The sequence below is a fragment of the Cucurbita maxima genome, unplaced genomic scaffold (assembly GCF_002738345.1).
Source record: "Cucurbita maxima cultivar Rimu unplaced genomic scaffold, Cmax_1.0 Cma_Scf01688, whole genome shotgun sequence".
In the NCBI taxonomy this organism is placed as follows: domain Eukaryota; kingdom Viridiplantae; phylum Streptophyta; class Magnoliopsida; order Cucurbitales; family Cucurbitaceae; genus Cucurbita; species Cucurbita maxima.
The window spans coordinates 1-3,959 of record NW_019273704.1 but is presented as its reverse complement, the minus strand read 5'-3'; the positions used below and the strand labels follow the sequence as shown (position 1 = coordinate 3,959).

The window sequence follows — 3,959 nt, the reverse complement described above, 5'->3', positions numbered from 1 at the left end:
CCTCCCCCGCTCACGCCCATCGCGTTTTGATCATGCCGCCCCGCATGCGTTAAATCCGATTTTGTGCGCATGGCATGTCGGGTGCGATCATACCAGCACTAATGCACCGGATCCCATCAGAACTCTGCAGTTAAGTGTGCTTGGGCGAGAGTAGTACTGAGTTGGGTGACCACTTGGGAAGTCCTCGTGTTGCACCCCTTTTTTTCTTTCAATTTCTCCCAGTTCTTTTCTTCCTTTCTCTACAAATGAGAACCTCCCCCGCTCACGCCCATCGCGTTTTGATCATGCCGCCCCGCATGCGTTAAATCCGATTTTGTGCGCATGGCATGTCGGGTGCGATCATACCAGCACTAATGCACCGGATCCCATCAGAACTCCGCAGTTAAGTGTGCTTGGGCGAGAGTAGTACTGAGTTGGGTGACCACTTGGGAAGTCCTCGTGTTGCACCCCTTTTTTTCTTTCAATTTTTCCCAGTTCTTTTCTTCCTTTCTCTACAAAGGAGAACCTCCCCCGCTCACGCCCATCGCGTTTTGATCATGCCGCCCCGCATGCGTTAAATCCGATTTTGTGCGCATGGCATGTCGGGTGCGATCATACCAGCACTAAAGCACCGGATCCCATCAGAACTCCGCAGTTAAGTGTGCTTGGGCGAGAGTAGTACTGAGTTGGGTGACCACTTGGGAAGTCCTCGTGTTGCACCCCTTTTTTTCTTTCAATTTTTCCCAGTTCTTTTCTTCCTTTCTCTACAAAGGAGAACCTCCCCCGCTCACGCCCATCGCGTTTTGATCATGCCGCCCCGCATGCGTTAAATCCGATTTTGTGCGCATGGCATGTCGGGTGCGATCATACCAGCACTAAAGCACCGGATCCCATCAGAACTCCGCAGTTAAGTGTGCTTGGGCGAGAGTAGTACTGAGTTGGGTGACCACTTGGGAAGTCCTCGTGTTGCACCCCTTTTTTTCTTTCAATTTTTCCCAGTTCTTTTCTTCCTTTCTCTACAAAGGAGAACCTCCCCCGCTCACGCCCATCGCGTTTTGATCATGCCGCCCCGCATGCGTTAAATCCGATTTTGTGCGCATGGCATGTCGGGTGCGATCATACCAGCACTAAAGCACCGGATCCCATCAGAACTCCGCAGTTAAGTGTGCTTGGGCGAGAGTAGTACTGAGTTGGGTGACCACTTGGGAAGTCCTCGTGTTGCACCCCTTTTTTTCTTTCAATTTTTCCCAGTTCTTTTCTTCCTTTCTCTACAAAGGAGAACCTCCCCCGCTCACGCCCATCGCGTTTTGATCATGCCGCCCCGCATGCGTTAAATCCGATTTTGTGCGCATGGCATGTCGGGTGCGATCATACCAGCACTAAAGCACCGGATCCCATCAGAACTCCGCAGTTAAGTGTGCTTGGGCGAGAGTAGTACTGAGTTGGGTGACCACTTGGGAAGTCCTCGTGTTGCACCCCTTTTTTTCTTTCAATTTTTCCCAGTTCTTTTCTTCCTTTCTCTACAAAGGAGAACCTCCCCCGCTCACGCCCATCGCGTTTTGATCATGCCGCCCCGCATGCGTTAAATCCGATTTTGTGCGCATGGCATGTCGGGTGCGATCATACCAGCACTAAAGCACCGGATCCCATCAGAACTCCGCAGTTAAGTGTGCTTGGGCGAGAGTAGTACTGAGTTGGGTGACCACTTGGGAAGTCCTCGTGTTGCACCCCTTTTTTTCTTTCAATTTTTCCCAGTTCTTTTCTTCCTTTCTCTACAAAGGAGAACCTCCCCCGCTCACGCCCATCGCGTTTTGATCATGCCGCCCCGCATGCGTTAAATCCGATTTTGTGCGCATGGCATGTCGGGTGCGATCATACCAGCACTAAAGCACCGGATCCCATCAGAACTCCGCAGTTAAGTGTGCTTGGGCGAGAGTAGTACTGAGTTGGGTGACCACTTGGGAAGTCCTCGTGTTGCACCCCTTTTTTTCTTTCAATTTTTCCCAGTTCTTTTCTTCCTTTCTCTACAAAGGAGAACCTCCCCCGCTCACGCCCATCGCGTTTCGATCATGCCGCCCCGCATGCGTTAAATCCGATTTTGTGCGCATGGCATGTCGGGTGCGATCATACCAGCACTAATGCACCGGATCCCATCAGAACTCCGCAGTTAAGTGTGCTTGGGCGAGAGTAGTACTGAGTTGGGTGACCACTTGGGAAGTCCTCGTGTTGCACCCCTTTTTTTCTTTCAATTTTTCCCAGTTCTTTTCTTCCTTTCTCTACAAAGGAGAACCTCCCCCGCTCACGCCCATCGCGTTTCGATCATGCCGCCCCGCATGCGTTAAATCCGATTTTGTGCGCATGGCATGTCGGGTGCGATCATACCAGCACTAATGCACCGGATCCCATCAGAACTCCGCAGTTAAGTGTGCTTGGGCGAGAGTAGTACTGAGTTGGGTGACCACTTGGGAAGTCCTCGTGTTGCACCCCTTTTTTTCTTTCAATTTCTCCCATGCCGCCCCGCATGCGTTAAATTCGATTTTGTGCGCATGGCATGTCGGGTGCGATCATACTAGCACTAATGCATTGGTTTCCATCAGAACTCCGCAGTTAAGCGTGCTTGGGCGAGAGTAGTACTAAGTTGGGTTACCACTTGGGAAGTCCTCGTGTTGCACCCCTTTTTTTCTTTCAATTTCTCCCAGTTCTTTTCTTCCTTTCTCTACAAATGAGAACCTCCCCCGCTCACGCCCATCGCGTTTCGATCATGCCGCCCCGCATGCGTTAAATCCGATTTTGTGCGCATGGCATGTCGGGTGCGATCATACCAGCACTAATGCACCGGATCCCATCAGAACTCCGCAGTTAAGCGTGCTTGGGCGAGAGTAGTACTAAGTTAGGTGACCACTTGGGAAGTCCCGCATGCGTTAAATCCGATTTTGTGCGCATGGCATGTCGGGTGCGATCATACCAGCACTAATGCACCGGATCCCATCAGAACTCCGCAGGTTAAATCCCTTGGGCGAGAGTAGTACTAAGTTGGGTGACCACTTGGGAAGTCCTCGTGTTGCAACACTTTTTTTCTTTCAATTTCTCCCAGTTCTTTTCTTCCTTTCTCTACAAATGAGAACCTCCCCCGCTCACGCCCATCGCGTTTCGATCATGCCCCCCCGCATGCGTTAAATCCGATTTTATGCGCATGGCATGTCGGGTGCGATCATACCAGCACTAATGCAGATCCCATCAGAACTCCGCAGTTAAGCGTGCTTGGGCGAGAGTAGTACTAAGTTGGGTGACCACTTGGGAGCACCCCTTTTTTTCTTTCAATTTCTCCCAGTTCTTTTCTTCCTTTCTCTACAAATGAGAACCTCCCCCGCTCACGCCCATCGCGTTTCGATCATGCCGCCCCGCATGCGTTAAATCCGATTTTGTGCGCATGGCATGTCGGGTGCGATCATACCAGCACTAATGCACTGTTTCCCATCAGAACTCCGCAGTTAAGCGTGCTTGGGCGAGAGTAGTACTAAGTTGGGTGACCACTTGGGAAGTCCTCGTGTTGCACCCCTTTTTTTCTTTCAATTTCAATTTCTCCCAGTTCTTTTCTTCCTTTCTCTACAAATGAGAACCTCCCCCGCTCACGCCCATCGCGTTTCGATCATGCCGCCCCGCATGCGTTAAATCCGATTTTGTGCGCATGGCATGTCGGGTGCGATCATACCAGCACTAATGCACCGGATCCCATCAGAACTCCGCAGTTAAGCGTGCTTGGGCGAGAGTAGTACTAAGTTGGGTGACCACTTGGGAAGTCCTCGTGTTGCACCCCTTTTTTTCTTTCAATTTCTCCCAGTTCTTTTCTTTGTTTCTCTACAAATGAGAACCCCTCCCCCGCTCACGCCCATCGCGTTTCGATCATGCCGCCCCGCATGCGTTAAATTCGATTTTGTGCGCATGGCATGTCGGGTGCGATCATACCAGCACTAATGCAC

At 51.2% G+C, this 3,959-nt stretch overlaps 13 non-coding genes and 3 pseudogenes across 13 annotated transcripts; all 16 read left to right on the top strand.

The window, feature by feature from the left end:
• Positions 1-79: 79 nt before the first annotated feature.
• On the top strand, positions 80-198 carry LOC111475512. Its single transcript, XR_002716554.1, has one exon. It is a non-coding gene; the product is annotated as a 5S ribosomal RNA (ribosomal RNA).
• A 133-nt stretch (positions 199-331) lies between these two features.
• Positions 332-450, top strand: LOC111475511. Its single transcript, XR_002716553.1, has one exon. It is a non-coding gene; the product is annotated as a 5S ribosomal RNA (ribosomal RNA).
• A 133-nt stretch (positions 451-583) lies between these two features.
• On the top strand, positions 584-702 carry LOC111475508. Its single transcript, XR_002716550.1, has one exon. It is a non-coding gene; the product is annotated as a 5S ribosomal RNA (ribosomal RNA).
• Positions 703-835: 133 nt separating this feature from the next.
• LOC111475507 lies at positions 836-954 on the top strand. The gene has a single exon (XR_002716549.1). It is a non-coding gene; the product is annotated as a 5S ribosomal RNA (ribosomal RNA).
• Positions 955-1,087: 133 nt separating this feature from the next.
• LOC111475522 lies at positions 1,088-1,206 on the top strand. The gene has a single exon (XR_002716560.1). It is a non-coding gene; the product is annotated as a 5S ribosomal RNA (ribosomal RNA).
• Positions 1,207-1,339: 133 nt separating this feature from the next.
• Positions 1,340-1,458, top strand: LOC111475520. Its single transcript, XR_002716559.1, has one exon. It is a non-coding gene; the product is annotated as a 5S ribosomal RNA (ribosomal RNA).
• Positions 1,459-1,591: 133 nt separating this feature from the next.
• LOC111475519 lies at positions 1,592-1,710 on the top strand. The gene has a single exon (XR_002716558.1). It is a non-coding gene; the product is annotated as a 5S ribosomal RNA (ribosomal RNA).
• A 133-nt stretch (positions 1,711-1,843) lies between these two features.
• Positions 1,844-1,962, top strand: LOC111475517. Its single transcript, XR_002716557.1, has one exon. It is a non-coding gene; the product is annotated as a 5S ribosomal RNA (ribosomal RNA).
• A 133-nt stretch (positions 1,963-2,095) lies between these two features.
• On the top strand, positions 2,096-2,214 carry LOC111475510. The gene has a single exon (XR_002716552.1). It is a non-coding gene; the product is annotated as a 5S ribosomal RNA (ribosomal RNA).
• Positions 2,215-2,347: 133 nt separating this feature from the next.
• On the top strand, positions 2,348-2,466 carry LOC111475509. Its single transcript, XR_002716551.1, has one exon. It is a non-coding gene; the product is annotated as a 5S ribosomal RNA (ribosomal RNA).
• Positions 2,467-2,535: 69 nt separating this feature from the next.
• Positions 2,536-2,654, top strand: LOC111475514. Its single transcript, XR_002716556.1, has one exon. It is a non-coding gene; the product is annotated as a 5S ribosomal RNA (ribosomal RNA).
• Positions 2,655-2,787: 133 nt separating this feature from the next.
• Positions 2,788-2,904, top strand: LOC111475515 (annotated as a pseudogene).
• A 26-nt stretch (positions 2,905-2,930) lies between these two features.
• On the top strand, positions 2,931-3,049 carry LOC111475516 (annotated as a pseudogene).
• A 133-nt stretch (positions 3,050-3,182) lies between these two features.
• Positions 3,183-3,299, top strand: LOC111475518 (annotated as a pseudogene).
• A 120-nt stretch (positions 3,300-3,419) lies between these two features.
• LOC111475513 lies at positions 3,420-3,538 on the top strand. The gene has a single exon (XR_002716555.1). It is a non-coding gene; the product is annotated as a 5S ribosomal RNA (ribosomal RNA).
• A 139-nt stretch (positions 3,539-3,677) lies between these two features.
• LOC111475506 lies at positions 3,678-3,796 on the top strand. Its single transcript, XR_002716548.1, has one exon. It is a non-coding gene; the product is annotated as a 5S ribosomal RNA (ribosomal RNA).
• The last annotated feature ends 163 nt before the right edge of the window (positions 3,797-3,959 follow it).